Raw genomic sequence first — 21,612 nt, 5'->3', positions numbered from 1 at the left:
AAAAACGTGAGCATGAGTTTGTAAGATTTCCCATAATTGTTGTTTATGAAAATCAGAGGTGGCTTTACAATCTTCAACTTTGTTCTGAATCATGTCGAGGATATGAATCACAGTGTCATAATCGTTGTGCTCACAGTTCGGGTCAGCAAAATTAAATTGTGTAGTGTACCAGTAGATATTTCTATTTGAAGAAAGAAAATGCAGGCGGATGATATTTTTTTCCTCGCTAGATATGCTTTGATCAAAATTTGTTGATATCATAATGTCGTCGTTTTGCAACATAATACACGAGTTGTTCAAATCAAGCACTGCTTTATGTCTGTTTAAGAAATCGATGCCCAGAATGTCTTCAGTTGATGATAGTGGAACGATAAGAAAGTTGGCGAAAAATGTGTAACCTTGAGTAATAAATTGTAAGTGTGTTTGTGATTTGGCTTCAACGCTTTTACCAGGTACAGCACCACTTATTTTGATTTTATTGAGAGGTAACATCGGATAAGAAACATCAGAACTGCAGCCGTTGAATGCTGCGTCACTCACGACAGTAACGGGAGAACGAGAATCCGGAACTGCTTTTTATACGTGTTTGCCTACTTGAATGGTAATAACAGGATGATAAAAATGCTTCAGAAGCTGTTCAGTTTTACGAAACAGGAAATACCTTATGTTTTCCACGCGGATAAAACGCCGTATAAAATGTACCCTGTGTTGGCGCGTCGTCAGCATCATGTGACGCCTGGACCGCTAGTTGTCGTTGCGTAGCGTCTGCACAGTTCTGTTCGTTAGCAGATGCTACTTCAGTGACCGAACAGTGAGCTGGGGTTCCGAATGATTTTGATTACACTAACGCGGATGAAAATGTGAATCTGGTTCATTTAGGCATAAAGACTGGTTGTTATTAAAGTGCCCTTTATTCCTGAAATTACGAATAAAATTTCTGTTTCCCTGTTTATTCCCACGTTGACCCTGAATATGCTGGGCAATGCCATAAAAGTTTTGCTGGTACGGCTGTTGTCTAGTTACGGAAAGTGTTCCTGTGAATAAAATTATTACTAAACTCATTTTGCGAGAATGATTGTTGCAGTGGCAGCTGTTGCGGCAAAGGCTGATTTATGTGCTATCCGGAATTAACATGTTGCTGACTAGACTGTTGAAAATTGTGATTTTGCTGTTGGTAGCTATTAGGGAGACAGGTTCTACTGAAAATGTCGTTGCTGGTTACCATTAAAATTCTGGTGTTGTCAAAATTCCTGTTAAGTCTTTCATTCTCAAAATAGTTACTCTTATTGTGACTGAAAAAACGTAACAGAATGACCACCGTTGTGTTTGTAGAGAAAATGATGGTTGTTATAAAAGTTATCCTTCTGCTGAGAAAACGACATGTTGTCGACTGAAAAAAGTTTCAGAGTCGCCATGTGATTTTAAAAAGTCTCTTTCTCTGACCGGTTTAGTAAGCTGAGGTTGGCCGGCCACAGTGGTCGAGCGGTTCTAGGAACTTCAGTCTGGAACAGCGCGACCGCTGCGTCCGCAAGTTCGAATCCTGCCTCTGGCCTGGATGTGTGTGATGTCCTTAGGTTAGTTAGGTTTAATTGGTTCTAAGTTCTAGGGGACTGATGACCTCAGATGTTTAAGTCCCGTAGTGCTCAGAGCCATTTAAGCTTGGGTTGTGATGATGTTCTATATTCTGATCGGTACAGTGCGTGGCCAAGTTATATGAGCAGTCCTGAGAAATGGTATCGTGCTTACTGTCAAACAAGCGAGCTTTAAGTTTATTGAGTTCCTGTTTGGTTTGACAGTTAAACTGCATCTGTCCTGTCGAAAATTTTCAAGTTATTGATATTCAGTGTGAGTGAAGTGTACCGGTTGTGTACCTTCAGAGTAATTGTGATGATTTAACTGATGTACTAACGGTACAGCATGACTACGTGTTTTCTTTTGCAGAGTAGCGACAATTTTACTTGGTACCGAATATCTAATTTTGTCGAAAAGTAGGGCTTTATCTTGCCACTGTCAGCAATGGTATTACGTTTTTCATCAACAACTACTCTGTCTGACACGTTGTAAGGTTGTCATGAGCTGTAAGTTCGTTTAAACGAGATGTGACATTGGTAACCTCTACTGAAATATCATTTACGCAATCTGTTTAAGCTTTGTAACTGTCTTTTAATTCATCAGAGAGTGGTTTCTGATTGTCACGGAATGCATCTAAAGATTTTTTATGCTGTTCGAATTTGTGATTAAGGGTTCCAAAAGAGGAGCCTGTGCATCAAAACGTTCTGTAAGAGATTCAAGATTTTTAGAACATTTTATTATTAAGTTCTAAAATTGTTTTGTAAGGGTCTCGCTGTTTTTAAGTTCGTCAAAACGGGCGATTGTTCATCAAAACGTCTGTTATTTTGTTTCTTTTTTTTGTATTTCATCTAATAACTGAAACAAGCGATCGAACCGAGCCTGCTGCGAGAAATTCATACTGTGTTAGTGAAATGAGGCTGTTGCGTAACAGTTCTGTCTGAAAAATTCCGTAAATACTGGGTGTCGGGTTTTCGCAAAGGAAGAGAATCTTCCATATTTGTGTGTGTGATGTCAGTATTCTCTGAATGCGAAGTCCTGTCAGTGTCAAGAGTGTCTATAATGTTCATGACATGTCTATCCGGTTGCAAAGACACAGCATAGTGCATTATTACGTCAGAAATAAGATTAGTACTAGTAGCAACAGCATGATCAGCATAGGTAATTTTGCTGTCGGTCGCATTTTGCAAATCAGATTTTTGCGAATTCATTGTAGGCCTGATTTGTCGGGAAACGCACTACGGGGCATGATAACAGAGAAACATAAAAACAAATCACAAAATCACAGATGTAAAGACATGGTCATGAACGATAGGCAAAACACAATATTAGCAAAATAAGCGTTGCGCTAAAATACAATAATAATTAAGACGGAGCACTACACAGTTCCTGACTATTTCTCAAAATATTCCTATGTCGCCCTACTATACAAGGATATCGCCAAGTGAAAGTTATCTTTAAATAAATAAAAATATATAGTGAAAGTTATCTGAGTAAATAAAAATATTGCCTGAAGTACTCTGGTTTTGGTTGTAAGCCTGATTTATGAGAGTAAATGAACTATCGTAATGAAACTTGTACTGTCGCAATGTGCACGCAAAACTGCACTGTCATGAAAATTAGTTGAAGTAAGGAAACGAAAAGTCTTTCATACTGTAAAAGTTGCCAATCTGACAGCAAGAATTTTGAACAGTGTAAACTGCCTGAATAACTTGGACGTGAAACCTAGAGTCACTGACTTTGCAAAATTTGATGACAACAATTGTCTTTGAATAACATAAGTTGGCCCTGATTGAATAAAGAATATAATCAAAAGATTTTCGCCTTACCTCTAATTTGCGCAAATCTGGACAACGCGTTGCAGTACTGCTCTGTCTTGCACGCCGCTATGCTAAAGCTGCAAAATACTGTATCTGCAGAGACACTCTAGAGGTGCAATGAGTTCTCTGTTAATTGCAAATCGAACATACTTGGTTGGATGATCCATTACGAAGAGTTGTATGAGAAAGTTTGGCAAGAAAATGAAATATGCCCATAAATAACACTGTTTATTGTATATTGAGAACAAGTACACAAGGCAGATTTTAAATTTAATGATCTCAACATCCAAACATTACACTTTCCTATCTCTCAAATGTAACAACTTTCAGTACAATAACCAAGTTAGTTTCATGTCGCAGCAATAATGAAAAATAATAACATTATTGTATTTACCTTACATTCAATTAGATTTCTTCCTTCACAATTCAGTTTTGTTACCATGCTGATTGCACAAAAGATAAATTTTAATTTAAATCATAAACTGACATAGCTTCCTCACTAACACTGCTTAAAATTATCAGCTTTAGCTCTAACACAGTTGTACTTCGACTCCATTCGTTCCCAGAGCTAAACATAATCTGCTTTTCTCAAACAACTAAACCTCGACTGCTCCACTGCGCCCTCGCGCAGCTCAAACATGTTAGCTTAACTTCTGCGATATAGCTTACCACATCGCTGCTCGCTTACAATCGATTCAGGAAAGAAGAATATGGCTATGCAGATAAGTGCTGGGATCGAGTCTGCAGCGGTGAGCAGCAGGAAGACTGACGGTGGTAACTGATCACAGGCCAATGGCGGCGGCTTCGTTCATCAGCGTTAGCATTGGTAGCGTCTACACATCCGTCACAGAATCACAGCAGAAACGGCAGGCATTACCGATAAGTTAAGTATTTGGGCCGATAGCGTTAATATGTGTGTAACCGCATTGTCATCGTCTGTGATGGAGCTTACAACGATGAAGCGATCACCAAGCCTGTATGGTTGGGTTAATGCTAGTGGCCCTATTAACTTTAATTCTGACTGAAGTAGTGTTGATGTGGACAACAGTGGGGCAAATAGTCTGAAATCTGAGGAAGGAGATGTAATTGTAGTTGCCACAATAGCTTGGTTAAAGGAAGTTCAGTAAGATTTGAGCAATGATATGAGAAAAATGCAATCTGGTATAGGGGCACTGACTATGAAAACGGAACGAGGAAATTCTCATCTCAATTCTAGTACTGAGCGTAAAGTCTAAGGCGGAAAAAATTAAATCAGACATAGAACGGGATATCGATACGTAATAAAAAGTTATGTGGACAAACATGTGCAAAATTTCGGATCAAGTTGGCCTGGTTAACACTAGAGTCAATACAGTGGGTAGCAATTTCGCGAAAAAGTTGGAAAAGATGCGGGACGATCTGGGTAGCAATGTTAAGAATTTTACACTCAGACAAAATGCGCTTGATGAAGTGTCTATTAAGTTAACAATTCGGCAGATAGAGCAGCAGAACGTGAGAAAGAGGTGCTTAAAAACAGAGAACATTTTGAAGGTATATTAATCAAAGAAACTGTAAAGCATGAATAGCAGTTTAAAGACATGAGGTTAGAATTGAATGTTCCATGAGGTAATTCAGGAACGGCAAAGCGCTTTGCAGACTATGAAAAACACTATATAGTTGATTTAGTTGATACATTATAACACTTCTGTCCGCTACTGTTATACCATAACCTTAAAGTTTGAGTCGGTCGTGAAATAAAACTATTTTATTAAAGCAATTACGGTATAAAGCAACATAGCAGTGTTACCCTCTGAGAGGAATTTTGTTATGTTGACCGTGTTGTAACTAACGGAGGTGGCTTATCGGAAGTGAAAGTCAGAATTATGTAAATATTTAAACAGTAACAAACAATGTTTTACCTATTAACACTGTCCAAATGATAATAAAAACGGTCATCAGCCTAATTAGGCATAAGAATGAGTAACATTTTTGTTTCTGAAAATGTAAATAAGTAACTTCAATGGGCAAACACAGCTTATACTTTGTCACACGAGAGTGCAATGAACTCTGTCACTAGCAAATGTTACCGTTAAAGAAAGTGAAAGTGTTACCAGTTATAGAAAAACAAGGCTATTAGCGTAAGTACAACAGATAATGACATCCACTTTCTTGCTTTCAAGGCTTGGTCAAACTGAGTGGTTTCAATAATAATACTATTACAGTGCACTTTAGAATCAAAATTTGGACATAAGTTCAATATTACATTTCAAACATATTCCTATCTGACATTAAATATGGATATGGTGTACAGCAAAATTAGTTATTGTGCATAGATTAAGTCCCTCACTACTAAACACCTTTTTATTTAGAATGAAAATTAAATGGAATTCACTAACAGATTACTTCTCACTATCTTTTGAATAAAGAAGTTACTGTTTTCATAGATAGTGGCCTTTCTATTAATCGTTATCTAGCATGGGCATAATAGACAAACTGTGGATCCTGTTACACCATTAATATGCACTTTTAATACACAAGAGGAACCCAATATTGTACAGAATTTGACCTGAATAGCAAGAGTAACTAAAACTGTCTATAATTAAGTAACTTTGTGCATTTGAACTACTTTCTGTGGAGGGGCCCCTTAATCTTGACCACTGTAGCAGAGCAAACTAAACACACTTTCAATACACTAGAGAAACAAGTACTTAACTAGCATGAACACATAACTCTCAACAGTTGTAGTTCTGAACTTTTACTTCAGTGAAACACAAATTTGAGATACTCGTAAGATCCTTTCAACAAACAATATTAAATTTAGCACACTCTATTGCCATATTAATTTTAATATGCTTCCAATAAAGGACACTCGGTAATCACTTTAGTTCAAACAGAGAGGAACCTGAGAGGTGTTACAATAAGAAAAAATCAAGGTAGGTACATAAATTCATTTATAAATTACCTTATATTTGAGTACACTATAACATCCTATGAGCTGATCCTTCACTGTACATTACTGTAGTGTTCCATTACAGTGATTGCGCAGTGTGGTGGCGATTGCATTTTGGTAGGCGGATTTGCAGGTAGAATTGCTGGACTTGGTCATTTCTTGGTGGTAATTATAGATACCAATTTCAGAATAGTTCCAGCTCTCAATCCACCCATCCGAGGCATTGGAAAGCGTCAGGAAAAGCCTCTCTCGGAACCAGGACAATACATAACTTTAAATGAGTAATTGATAGTTTGGTAGCTCGTCCCCGACTGACTCTTTGTTCCACCATTTCTACCTAGGCCAATCACACTTTTGCTCCCGCTACTACGTTCCGTTCCGGAGAGTAACCACACGCCCTTCTACATACAAAACAACTAAGAACCCTAAGTGAAGATCAGCAGTTTACATGACAGCAAACAAACATTTTAAATAAAACAGAAAATTTTCATATGTTGGTAATTCTTGACAGAATTATTTAAATAAAATTATTAAATTTTAAAGATAACCGAAGAGATTATATGACAAAGACAAAACATATAATTTGCTCATATTGTACATATTACAGAGATTACACTTCATTACAGTATCGAATAATCGTACACTAATTACAGAAGTTCAACTATGGGATGTTGAACGATATAGAAAGCTAAATGAATCAACGAAAGGTATGTAGTGTCTAAGCTGTGGTGTTACAACATGTAGAGATGGTTTTGTAAGAGGAATGTACGGGGAGGCAATAATGAAATTCGTGAAAAGACATCTTGATGGCAATGCACAATCATGGGCTGATTTAATTCACTACTTATGAAGTGTTTGCGAGTTGTTTCGTGAACTAATTCTGGAGTGAAAAGCTCGACTTCAGAACGAGTTCCTCAACGCACCATGTTTCAGACAAGAAAGTGGGTCGATGCGGAATTTCTTTGTGCGTGAACTGGCTAATTTGACGCACATAAATCGTCCGCTGGGAGTCTTTACTGAGATTACTACTGGGATTTCTGCAATGGGATATCGTCCACAGTCCGACAAATTCCACTGACGGATTTTTAGATTTTGTTGAGAGACAAACCACATGATGGGAACAGTATAGAGGGAAATGACTGCCAGAATAGGGATCATAATAATCATTGCAGAGATAAATAACACCTTAATAACAATTTCCGAGGGAGGAATGAAAATGATAATTCATGAACGGGAATCAAAACAGGGGACGAAGATTTGAGGTGTAGGAGCTTCATGAACTGTAACGCCAGAATATGAGGTTGGTAAATTAGAGATCACCGTATCTCAGGTCAAGAGGTGGCGAAATAAACCGACTTCGAGAAGGACACAGTATTTTAAAAATTCTGTGTGTGTCGAAAATTGGCAAAGAAGCCATAAATGTTGGTGATGGGGGATAAAACAAGCAAGAAGAAAATGCGGAGTAAATTTTAAGCAGCGTAACCATAAAGAGGGCGGCAGAAAGACTGTAAAATATCTAGAGATTTGATAAGGAGAGTATGAGGCTGGATATTTTATTTTGCGAAAGGGAAGTGCATGGTGGAATAAATTTTTGTTTGTAGAAAGATTCTTTGATCAGAGGAGAGGCTGACGTGGAGGTGGAATGTATGACGAATTGTGTTGAGGCACTAGTCTACAGCAACAGTTATAGTAATGTACGAGAAAGTAATGTAGATTTTGTTTCCGAGGAAGGAAGTGAAGCTATCTGTGAAGGTGGCATAGCTGTAGTCTCATCAGCTGGAGATGATTTTTGTGGTATATCGACGGTAGTACGTGAAGGTACTTGTGAAGGCGGCGAAGCTATAGTCTCGTAAGCTTGTGATTAATTTTATTACGCGTGGGTGGATATGGGTGACTTATTGATAAGGAGGAGTAAAGGTGACGTTTTAGGCGCTAATGTTGCTAAAGTTGATGCTACTGATTCAGAGATCTCGGAGGAAGTATCATGTGCATGTAATTCTGTTTATGGATGTGAACCGGTGGGTTTTATGAAAACAGGGATTTTGAGTGAACGTTGAAGGAAAAATGTGAAAGCGTGTTGAGCAGAAAGTGGCAGGAGAAAGGATTAGATCCGAGGTGTACTGAGAATTCTAACGTTGAGCTATGCAATAGCGCCAGTTTAGATGGTGTATCAACGGAGGTTGAAGTTATTGGTGGTGATTTTTATAATATATTAACGGACGTAATGGATGTTTTAAGAAATCAATGGTATGAGTTAATAGCGAATGTTAACGGAGTTAATTGTGGTTACGTCTATAGTGATTCGGTGGAAATAAGTGAGTATTTAAGAGGGACGAAAATTTAAGTTATGTTATTAATGGTGAGAGTGTTATAGCTGCCGATATCTTTAATTCGGAGGAAGAGAACAGTGTGTTCGATATTACGAGGATGAAGAAATACGGGTTTTGAGGTTGAATTAAATCCTAAAGATGAGTTAACGGTGGTTCAAGAGGATCTCGGAATGGATAATGAGATCGACGGTTGTTCTGAAATAATAGTGTGCAGCATAAATATGGAGGAAGAAGGTAGGAACTGATCATTTGAGGGTGCAATTTTTAGAGAGGGGTGAAATTAAACATTTGCAACCTGTACGTGAAATAAGTGATTCTGACAGTGCGCGTTTCTCGAATCTAAAAATAGTATACCATCTGTGCTCAGAAGTTTTGGCTATAAGCATAGGAGTCCATTGGCGAACGGGGAAAGACGGCTCGAACTTAAGCAATTCAAAAAAGTTAAACAGTGAGATTGAAAAGATACTCAAAGTGGTGGAATAAATGTAAGCAGCAACGGTGGCACACTTTAACTTTCTGAATGAAGAAACTGTTGTGAAAAAATTATGTGTAAATAAGTATAATTTCACGTTAGTTTAGAAGAATTTTGGCGGCTATTTCTTTTTGTATAATGGATAATTTCGTTAATTTAGGTCGTAGATGACAAAGCATGGAGGCGCAGCTCAGTGCAAGGAGTGAGCCAATATTGGCCACACGAATCTTGGTGCATGGAGTTCGGCGGAACAAAAATAATTTTTTTTGTGACAGAGACGAATGCAGTACGTAAGATCTGGGGACAAATTTCAAGGGACTATTTAACTGTTAGTAGTAGTTTTTGGATGGTCGTCTTGTGTGACATGTTTAGTTTATTATTTTTAATTATTATTTGCAAAAAAAAAATTGTGTGTGGAGGTCATCAGACCTCATAAAAATGTTAATTACTTGTGGGCTTAGAATGTGAGGTCACGTGCAAATTATACACTAGTATTTCTGTTGTATATTAAGAAAGTTAGTTCTATAATATGTTATTTTGGAAGGGTTTTAAGTCTTGTGTAAGTAAATTTTGAGGACAATTTTGTAATATGTTTAAGAGAATAATTACATCAATGCTTTGTTATGCAAATAGGATATTGATAAGTTCAGAATGCACTTATCTACTGAGCTGAAAGTTAAATGTGTGATTTCTGCACAGGGTACTGTTAGTTTTAAGAATTCTAGTACGACTCGGTATAATTTTAGCGAAACGATAAAATATTGGTTGATTTATGATGTCGAATAGATTTCGCTGCACGAAACACGTGCTTTGTGTTACATACATCTGGAGGTCCCTTCCTTAGATCTCTCTGTTGCAAATGGACGTTGTACCGGAACATGGACACAAATTCAAATACAGTAAACAGCCATGTCATTGACTGGACGGACAGTTCATAATCATGTGAATAAAGAAAATGTGACACAAGGGAGATTCGACACGGATCCGACACCACGACCACACAATCACGACGCCATGACTATTCAAATTCGCTCAAGGCTGCAAATGTTGAGCATCGACGCTTTAATATTTCGATTTTCCTTCTGTTTTCTCAGTGCAGTATACCGCCTCTTGTTCTCATGCTTAACCCTTATTCAGTTTTTGATGGGTTATTCACTGGGCCTCTTACCACAAAATCTGACTGGGGGTGCGATGGAGAGTTATCCTTGTTAGAAAGCCACTCATCTGCACATTTTATTTATTGACTTATGACGTGGTTTATATCTTTTTTACTAAGCAAATGTTTGTCAGAACATCGTATTCTTCGCACTCTCACAGCAAGTGAATGCTGCATTATTACCTCATATTTTCACTTACTAGTGTATTTATTTAATGAACAGTTTACTATTTTGCCAGTAATATTATTTAAATATTATCTACAATTGTGAATATAAAATCATGGTAATTTAAGAAGTGGTCAATCGTATGTGTTAGCAGACAGCCCCATTGAAAGGAAAACGAAAGACGCTTCTGTCAAGAAGGCATATGTAATTGTTCAAAAAATACTTTACGACGATTTGTAGTCATTTGTCATGAGCATAATTGCCCAATAATGCAGGCTTATTTATTTATGAACCAGTTGCTTATATTTATTGTAAATGATCTGATGGTAACCGAACGTCGATGACTTTTTATTTCAGTGTTGCTGTAATATATTTGTTTAGTTCGGGGGTCAAACCATTTGTTTAATAAGATCGCGGGTGTAGAGCTTAAGAATGATTTGTTTTTGGTGGGGACAGCTCTGAAAAATGGAAAAACAGACGGTAGGGGAACACGGTGGGCCTAGTGCAGACTGGGACATTTCGTGCAAAGAGCTCGAGGGAGCGATTCTGGACACTAGAGGTCGATTACTGGAAGAAGGCAGACCTGTCTAGGTAACGTGCGTGTTTCAGTCATTTAGATGATGAATTCTGCTCGGTGAACGGCTGCTACTGTACTCTGCCTTTTGGAGAGGCTCAATTCGAGAAGTCTGTATGTGCTCCAGTGTAGGACTGACTTTTCTGTTTGTATTACAGAACTAAGACTACAGAGAATATGAGTTACTCTGCTTTACATTTTGAGTATTATTGTATGATCATATTGACTTTGAACTGGTTGAACTGGCGAATATTTCGTGAATTGTGATTACGAAATGCAGTCAGTTTTCGCGTATCTTTGATTACAGTTTATTATGAAGATATTTCTAACGTTCTCGTTAAGGTCTCATCGTAACATTACTGGGTATAGAAGAGTATATCCATCTGTATCATATTTTATTCTCATAGGACCACGTTCCGTTTATTTGAGATGACCTTTCTTGAATGGAATTATTCAACATGCTTCGCTGCCATCTCCATCAATTACAGACGTTATAACAGAACTTTTTTTATTAAATTATTTTTATTTTATATTTATGAGTATTTTATTAATTCGAAATTCCAGCCAGTGCGCAGAGCATCTGACTGCAGGATCACAGTTGCAGACTATTATTTGCAGGGAATTACTTGCAAGGTATGAAAGCAGGCGAGCACGGCTCGACTCTATGACCATAGAGCCATGCGTAGCCCAACTGACTGAGGAACGAGCAATATGAGGCGAAGTAGCAACTGGTTTGCTCATACGTGCTGCTATTTAGAACAGCAACTACTCAGCAGAAACCCTTAGGTACCGTCGTACACGTCATTTCAGACACCGACAGGTATGTAAGTCCTCCCACGATTTTGACATATTTACTCAACACGATCTATAAGCACTACTGGTTTCTAACCAAAGCTGATGTAGAAGAAATACCCCGTCTCGATTTTTTCTGAAGTTCTTTCGAGGGTTACCGATTTTCAACCAAAGGTGCTGCGCTATAGAAAAATACACAACATTACCAACGGCTTTCTTCTTGTAACATGAACTCTATTACGTCATTCGACACCAGACAAGTACGTAAGTACTGTCACAATGTTATAGTTACTTGCGAATTTAGCGTCACGTCGACGATGGTATTTACGTTACTGGCCAATAAAATTGCTTCACGACGAAGATGACGTGCTACATACGCGAAATTTAACCGACAGGAAGAAGATGCAAATGATTAGCTTTTCAGAGCATTCACACAAGGGTGGCGCCGGTGGCGACACCTACAACGTATTGACATCAGGAAAATTTCCAACCGATTTCTCATACACAAACAGCAGTTGACCGGCGTTGCCTGGTGAAACGTTGTTGTGATACCTCGTGTAAGGAGGAGAAATGCGTACCATCACGTTTCCAACTTTGATAAAGGTCGGATTGTAGCCTCCCGCTATTGCGGTTTATCGTATCGCGACACTGCTGCTCGCGTTGGTCGAGACCCAATGACTGTTAGAATATGGAATCGGTGGGTTCAGGAGGGTAATACGGAATTCCGTGCTGGATCCCAAAGGCCACGTATCACTAGCAGGCGACATGACAGGCATCTTACCCGCATGGCTGTAACGGATCATGCAGCCCCGTCTCGATCCCTGAGTCAACACATGGGGACGTTTGCAAGACAACAACCATCTGCACGAGCAGTTCGACGTTTGCAGCAGCATGGACTATCAGCTCGGAGAACATGGCTGCGGTTACCCTTGACGCTGCATCACAGACAGGAGCACCTGCGATGGTGTACTCAATGACGAACCTGGGTGCACGAATGAGAAAACGTCATTTTTTCGGATGAATTCAGGTTCTGTTTACAGCATCATGGTGATCGCATCCGTGTTTGGCGACATCGCGGTGAACGCACATTCGAAGCGTGTATTCGTCATCGCCGTACTGGCGTATCACCCGGCGTGATGGTATAGGGTGCCATTGGTTACAGGTCTCGGTCACCTCTTGTTCGCATTGATGGCACTTTGAACAGTGGACTTCACATTTCAGATGTGTTACGACCCGTCCCTCTACCCTTCATTCGATCCCTGCGAACCCCTACGTTTCAGCAGGATAATGCACGACCGCATGTTGCAGGTCCCGTACGGGCCTTTCTGGATACAGAAAACGTTCGACTGCTGCCCTGGCCAGCATATTCTCCAGATCCCTCACCAATTGAAAACGTCTGGTCAATGGTGGCCAAGCAACTGGCTAGTCACAATAAGCCAGTCACTACTCTTGATGAACTGTGGTATCGTGTTGAACCTGCATGGGCTGCTGTACCTGTACACGCCATTTAAGCTCTGTTTGACTCAATGCCCAGGCGTATCATGGCCGTTATTATGGCCAGAGGTGGTTGTTCTGGGAACTGATTTCTCAGGATCTATGCACCCAAACTGCGTGAAAATGAAATCACATGTCAGTTCTAGTATAATATATTTGCGCAATGAATACCCGTTTATCATCTGCATTTCTTCTTGCTGTGGCAAGTTTAGTGGCCGGTAGTGTATTTACCATTATTGTTCTAACCAAGAAATACACTGATAATTAGGAAGAAACGGAGTATGACAAACACAATAAGCAATTCAACTCCAGACAGAGTTCTCTGCTCTGTGCAGCGTCAAATTGCAGCAGCAGCACGACAGCGTGCTCTATTGTAGCGGCAGGTACTTCACTGTGGTGTCCTGTAGATTGCACCAGAAAAATCGAGGACAGTTCCACTAATCCCTCATCCCGATTCTGCTACTTGCACTTCAGGTAGAAGAGCCGAGGGCCATTAATGGCCTGCCCATGCGTGGCGGATGAAGAGGACTGCAGGTGCTCGTACAAGAACTGTGACACCCAAATTTTACAATCGAAGGTGACTACATTTTTTTTATTATACCCCATAATATCTTCAGGACATACAGCAGAAAACGACAATCAAATTACAAACACAGATTTTAAAAACTGTACGTCTTCTACTTCACAAAGTTTACTCTAAAATAGTATAAAGCCTATTCTCTTAGATTAGTATACGCTACGTGTAATATACATAACATGCATTTTCAGTCTAACGAAAACGGATAAGCACGTGCCGGCCGAAGCGGCCGTGCAGTTAAAGGCGCTGCAGTCTGGAACCGCAAGGCCGCTACGGTCGCAGATTCGAATCCTGCCTCGGGCATGGATGTTTGTGATGTCCTTAGGTTAGTTAGGTTTAACTAGTTCTAAGTTCTAGGGGACTAATGACCTCAGCAGTTGAGTCCCATAGTGCTCAGAGCCATTTGAACCATTTGATAAGCACGTGTACAGGGTGAACCAGAAATCCACCGAGAAAATTTCGGAGGCCGTCGCGGGATATTCTCCGAGTAATTTGTTGTAATGTGCCTGTGGTCACTTGGCTCGTTACAGCGTAATTACATATCGTTTGATTTCTTATCCTTGTAGTCACTGATGGTTGGTTACAGAATAATTACATATCGTTTGATTTCTGGTCCGTTATGGACGGTATTGCATTGACAATATCAGTGCAACAGTGAAAATGTCGACGATGTGCGCCGTATATGTCGTTCGAAAACGATCTCGTTCCATTCACTCTCGGTAGTTGCTGTTTACGGCAGTAATGCTTACTTTACTCTTCGTTCTGAAACTTGCATTCACTACTACTGCGTCCTGTCTCGTGTTGGTTTTCCCGGCAGTGTTTTAGTTGTACGTTAACAGTGATATACAACAGGGAAGATTGGTTTACTTAAGAATAGACCGTTATCTATTCTATCGGTTCAGTGAATGGAATGGAAAAACGGCACGACGATTATATGCTCAGCTGTTCTCGCAGTGACGTCAACTACTAAACAGTAGTTTTGCATCTGTACCTAGGAGTTCACGAATAACCGGATCGTTCTGTGTTATTGCGTTTTGTTGATTCGATATTAAAGGGTTTTTTACTCTTGTGAAAGTATTTTAACAAAAACAAAGGTAATTCTGGTAATAAATCCAAATAATACACAATTACAATAATACTTTGTAACGGTTCACCGGAAGCCACATGCCCCGTACCAAAATACTCAGAAAATATCCCTGAACAATCTCAGAATTTTTTTCGCTGGTGTTATGGTCTTTTCTCTATAGGTAACACGAGTCTCTTCCCCCTTTCCTAATGCTACCTGTGAGCCTCTTCTGCATGTGGCTTAAAAATATGAAGTCAATTTCCTTTACGGATAAAATTCTACATCTACATCCGCACTGTGCAAACCAGTGTGCGATGCGTGGTGCAGGGCTCTTACCACTGTACTGGTTACTAAGGTTTCTTAACGTTCTGCGCGGGAAGGATGATAGCTTAAATGCCTCAGTGGGCGCTGTAAAGAGTCTTTACTTGTCCTCACGATGCCTACGGGACCCATACATAGATTCAGCATTTAAAGCTGGTGCTTAAAATTTACTGACTAGGCTTCCTCGGGATAATTTGGCTCGATGTTGAGGCGTTAGCCAGTTTATTTTCATCGCCATCTCCGTAACGTTCTCCCACTGGTAAAACTAAGCTGTGATCATTAATGCTATCTTTGTCTTTTTCATTACAGATAAGTAAGTCATCTGCGAAAAGTAAGAGGTTACCAAAGTGATCTCAGCAAAATCATTACTGTACAACATTAACAACAGGGGTTCAACACTCTTCGTTGGGGCACATTGAAACATACTTTTGCTTCTGTTGATGACTCCATCCAAGGCAGCTTGCTGTGTCCTCCCAACCGGAAACTCCTCAGTTTAGTTAGAAATTTCACTTGATACCCCATATGATTGTACTTTTGATAGCAAGCTTAAATTAGTAACTGAGTCAAACGTTTTTCCGAAATGGAAAAATACTGCCTCTACCTGACTGCTTTTACCCATCACTGTCAGCAAGTCTTGAGGAAAAACAGTGAGTTTGATTTCACATGGTAGATGTTTCCGGAATCCGTGCTGTTTGGTATGGAGGAGATAGCTCATTACTTACGGGATAAGAATACGATCTAAGATTATACGACAAGCGAATTTCAAGGATATTAAAAGTTAGCTTTGTGGTTCACTTCTGATAAGCTTCTTGTAGAACGATGCTTTCATCTAAACGTTTGACGCCGCTTTTTGTTCGAGGGGTCTCTGACAGATTCTGAGGGAAAGAGGTACTAACTCACATGGAAATATGTTACAAGATCTGATAGGGAGTCCATCAGGTGCTGAAGCTGTATTGAATTTTAGAGATTCAGCTGTTTCCCAACACCACTGACTCTTTGGATTGGTGCGAGAACTATGTAGAAGCAATATTTCAGGAATATTCAGGATATCACTGTCGTGATTCCGAAGTGGAAGATATATGAGAATTATCAAGCTGTATATTAAGTAAGATACACTTTAAAAGAACAGATTATTCATCACAACCTACGTAACATCGTAACTTACGTATCAAGTGACCTTTTTCCTTTTAAGTGGCAAAGCACAACGGTTTTTCACATTATGGCAGGATATGGATGACACTGCCTCTAAACACGGTTTTCCGACATTCCTTCACCATAGAAGATGAAGTAAATACTCTGGAATTCGAATCAAGAACTGTTGCCAACATGAGTAGGTTAGAAGTAAATATCCTGGATGGAGCGAAGCAACTCAATTCGCGTAACAACTGCAAATCTTCCTGTCCAGATTATTCTCTAATTAGGTTCCTTTCAGAGTATGCCGATGAAATAGCTCCATATTTAGCAATCACAACCGCTTGCTCGACGAAAGAGTCGTACCTGTGACTTGAATGTTAGTCAGGTCACACCAATACTCAAGAAAGGAAATACGAGTAATCTACTGTATTACAATCATTATCATCGACATAGATTTGTGGCAGATTTTGGAACTTACCCTGTGCTTAGACATGATGAATTACATCCAAGAGAACGATCTATTGACACATAGTAGGCACGGACTCAGAAGAATCTTTCTTGTGAAATACAACTACCTCTTTGTTATCAGGAAGTGCAGAGTGCTATCCACAGGGTATCTCAAACTGATTCCATATTTTTTATATATATTTTTAGTTTTTCAGACGGCTTTTGATACCCTTTCCTAATAAGTGACTTCTAGTCAGATTATGTCCCTATAGAGTATCGTTTCAGTTATGCGACTGGATACGTGATTTACTGACGGAAAGGTAGCGACTAAAACAAAACGGATATCGGTTTCCCCAAGGAAGTGTTATAGGACCTCTGCTGTTCCTAATCTACAAAAATGATTTAGGAGACAGAGCAGCCATCTTAGACAGTCTGCTGATGGTGCTGTCATTTACCTTGTAGTAAGGGTGCCAGAAAATCAAAAACAACTACAAAGTAACTTAGACACGATATCTGTATGGTGCGAAAAGGGACAACTGACTCTAAATGACGGAAGAGTGAAGTCATCCGAATGATTACTAATAGGAATCCGTTAAATTTCAGTTTCACGATAAATCACAAAACTAATGGCTGTCACTTCAACTATATATCTGAAGATAAGAGTTAAGAACAACTTGAATAGGGTTTCCAATTGATAATGATGTGGAGAAGGTGAACCAAAGATTGCGTTGTATTGGGAGAACACTTAGAATATGCAACAAATCCGCTAAAGAGATTGCGAACACTACGAGTATTACTGTGCGGTATGGGACGTGCGACTGATAGGACTGAATAGCTCGTTCTGTGTTATCGCGAAGTAGCGAAATGTCACGGATATGGTAAGCGAATGGAATGGATATCACTGAAACATAGGCATCATTCATTGCGGCGAGACCTCACGAAATTTAAATCTCCAACTTTCTCCTCTGAAAGCTAAAATATTTTGTTGACACCCAACTATATTGGGAGAAATGATCATCGTAATAATATAACAGAAAACAGAGATCGCAATAAAAGACGTAGGCGTTCGTTTCTCATGCACGCTCTTCAGGATTGGAACGCTAGATAAATCGTGTGAAAGTGGTTCGGAGAACCCTCTGTCAGGTACTTAGTGTGAATTACAGAGTAGTGACGTCACCTACTGGGCATTGCGGAATACTAGACTCCAGCGAAGACGTTCACTGGTGGGGCCTACCAAGGCTCTGAGCACTATGGGACTTAACATCTGTGGTCACCAGTCCCCTAGAACTTAGAACTACTTAAACCTAACTAACCTAAGGACATCACACACATCCATGCCAGAGGCAGGATTCGAACCTGCGACCGTAGCAGTCTCGCGGGTCCGGACTGAGCGCCTAGAACCGCTAGACCACCGCGGCCGGCCACCGATTCGTCTTGCGCAGCAGAGACAGATGTAAGTATACATCATACTACACTGAAAAGTAGGATATAAACGTTGAAACAAGTGGAAGTATTGTCATATGCGTACGTAAGAGGTAATATCCCAGAATGTTATGTAGAAAATTTGCTTTTCACTTTTTCCGGCAGTAGGATGTTTTGTTTACGTTGATTTGCAAGACGACGTGGTCGCAGCTCGGACAGCACCGCACAGCACTGCACTGCCGGGGACAGGGAGGTGGGGGAGGGGGGTGAGTGAGGACTCTGGTCGCAGGTAGACTAACGGGGTAGGTAATTGTCGAGTAACCTGGGTGCAAAATTTCACAGATTTCTCGCTGGGTGCAATTTTCATATATCCCAGACGTCTCCCTTTAAACACACCCACTTACACACACACACACACACACACGCACGCGCGCACACACACACACACACACACACACACACAAAATGAAGTAGTAGGATCATATTACCACTTCATGTACTTGAAAATCTAAACACTCCACCGTAAAACCCACCATCAGCTGTACTGATTTGGAGAACGTCTGACAGAAATACACTTGTTCGATGTGTCAACCCGGCGAAATTGTCCGCCCTTCGAACTCTAACTCGGGAAAAACATTAAGCCAGAAAATTGTGAAAGTATTGACATCAACCGACGAGAGTTTTAGTTTGTGGTTATTACAGGACATACATTTTCCTGAACGTAAAATACTCCAATATGGCGCGCTGCTTACCAAGAAGCCCTTATGATCTCCACGTCAGATACATGCGATGGTAGCGACAAAACGAAATCACGGTCCATGTTGAATACATTTTTCTTCTTTCAAACTGTTTCATGAAAAATAGATCGTCTCTTTTTCCATCGCATCTGAGTATGACCACCGTTGTCGTAATTCCAAACACACACGATGGACGCTACAGTATTTTCTAAGAGAACTTACCTGTGCATCAATAATAATGAGTAATATCGCATATATAACTGATTTTAAGGGAAGTAGCAAGTCAAACGGTCCGACTTGTAGCAGGAGAGGCACCACAGGACATTTTAATTTCCACTGTCTATACCTCTACAAACAAATTCATAAAACTTTGTCAACATGACCAGGAAGGTTTCAGGATTCACACTTATAGCAATGGAAGTTCAAAACATAACATTTTTTTACATGTGTAGTTTCATCATTTTTTCACTTACTGTTGGCTGCGTTTGTTGCTATAGGTACACTTTTCTTCATAAGTAAGAGAGATTCTTCGCTGAATTTTGCACAGCATACAAACTGTACTTACAGATGTATGAGACTCTAGTATTTTCCACATCCGTTAAAAACTGTGGTAAAAAATGAGACTTAACTATAAAATTTGAGTTTTTTCTAAACATGAAGTTTAAAATGTAACAGCTTATTCATTTTTCATAAATTAAATTTCATAGTATCATACACCTGTAAATATGGTTTATATGCTGTGCAAAATTGATTGAAGAATCTCTCTTACTTATGAAGAAAAGTGTACCTATACCAACAAATGCAGCCAACAGTAAGTGAAAAAATTATGAAATTACACATGTAAAAAAAATATATTCTTACGTTTTTGAACTTCCATTGCTGTGAGTGTGAATCCTGAATCTTTCCTGATCACGCTTACAAAGTTTTATGAATTTATTTGTAAAAGTATAGACAGTGGAAATTAATATGTCCTATGGGGCCTCTCCCGCGCCGAGTCGGCCCGTTGAACCTCCTGCCCTCCTTAAAAGCGAAAAGCCGAGACATTACTGATGACCTACCTCAACACGATATTAATGCAAAATAGAATCTGGTAATGTTATTAGTTAGTGGCAATGCTGTAAGACCCCTAAGTGTAGTCCTGCAACAACGCCAACTGTGGACAGGTTCCGCCAGCACTTCCAGGCAGAACTGACAGACACGTAACTCCCGCAATGTTAAGTGAATGTTTATTTACCAGCTTAAAATCCAGCTGAACTTTATAGCAAGGAACATAATAGGCTGTGTACATGTATTAGATGCAGATACTGTGCGTTGGTAACTAGTCAGAATGCCATAATATTAGTTCAGAGCATAAAAGGTTGACAGCTACAACTAGATAATCCAAAGTATCAACATGCATTCCTCCTCCAAAGAGCTAAACATGCCTCTGTAATTGGGAAAGAGGAGAAAGAAGAAGCAGACAAGACCAACGGATGATGGTTGTTACAGGACAGCCTTGTTGCTAAAAATGATAACATAAATTACGTCGAAAATGGTACGTGTTTTGTCAGGAAGAATTTAAATGAGTCACCACCAATTACTGACCCACTTCTGTGATAACATAATGTCTGTTTAAAAAATCTGTGCTCAAGTAGTAATTTCTACATGGGAATGACAATGCGACAGCAAGAGGAATATTGGGAAAAACGAGTGTTTAATTACATCCAGGAGGGGTAATAAAATACACGAAAATCGACTGGTGTGCAAATAAGTCTAGCAGATACATAGTATAGGAGCAAAATACTCTGCATTGTTGCCAGATTTGTTCAAGATGGTTGCTGTTCTTGGGTGGTTCCCCCCCTTCCCCCCCTCCACACACACACACATCCTCTGTTCCTAAGTACAAATGTGGCAATGTCGCAATTAAATTAATATCTAAATTAAATTGATATGGAAATTAATTAAATTAAATATGAACATTAATTAAACTAAAAAATTGTGAGAAATTCAAAAACTGCTGGGAATTTCAAAAATAGTCGGGAAATTCAAAACTTCAAGAATTTCAAAATTTGGGTCCCTAATTCTCAATACCACTACTGGAGAGTGCTGTTGGACAACCCCCTGTCTCTCTTCCCCTTTCCCCTCCCCCAGTCAATTGGTGGTAAAAATGCTCAATGTGTGCTCAGGTGCTGGAGAGGAACGTACAATCTTTATTTGTTTTGACGGAAAAGCTCAGCTGTTGGTGTGGGAGGAGCATTAATTGGCAACTAAACATCCTAATCAGATTTCATTATGCAATTCAAAAACATCACTGATATTTAAAACAATCAGCAAAAACCGCCTAACACATGCCGCAAGTCGAATAATAGCTGCACCCTCTGCTAAAATCTGAGCATATGCGTGCGACTAGAAAAAGTCCGTCACCGCAAAGTGTCAGTTCTCAGCTTCACACCTCCTCTGCGATCGCGTAGGGTATCTGCGGAAGGCTGGGAGCACGTATCCCCTAGCCGTCTATACCTTTCGACAGCTGACTGCAGAATGCCCTACGACCAGCATGGCGGTGGCACTATTGCATGGCTAGTCAGGTAACTACCCACTACATGTGAGAGAGACCAAAAGCCTCTACT

The sequence above is a fragment of the Schistocerca piceifrons genome, chromosome 7 (genome assembly GCF_021461385.2).
Source record: "Schistocerca piceifrons isolate TAMUIC-IGC-003096 chromosome 7, iqSchPice1.1, whole genome shotgun sequence".
Classification (NCBI taxonomy): Eukaryota; Metazoa; Arthropoda; class Insecta; order Orthoptera; family Acrididae; genus Schistocerca; species Schistocerca piceifrons.
Note: the sequence above shows the minus strand (reverse complement) of the source record.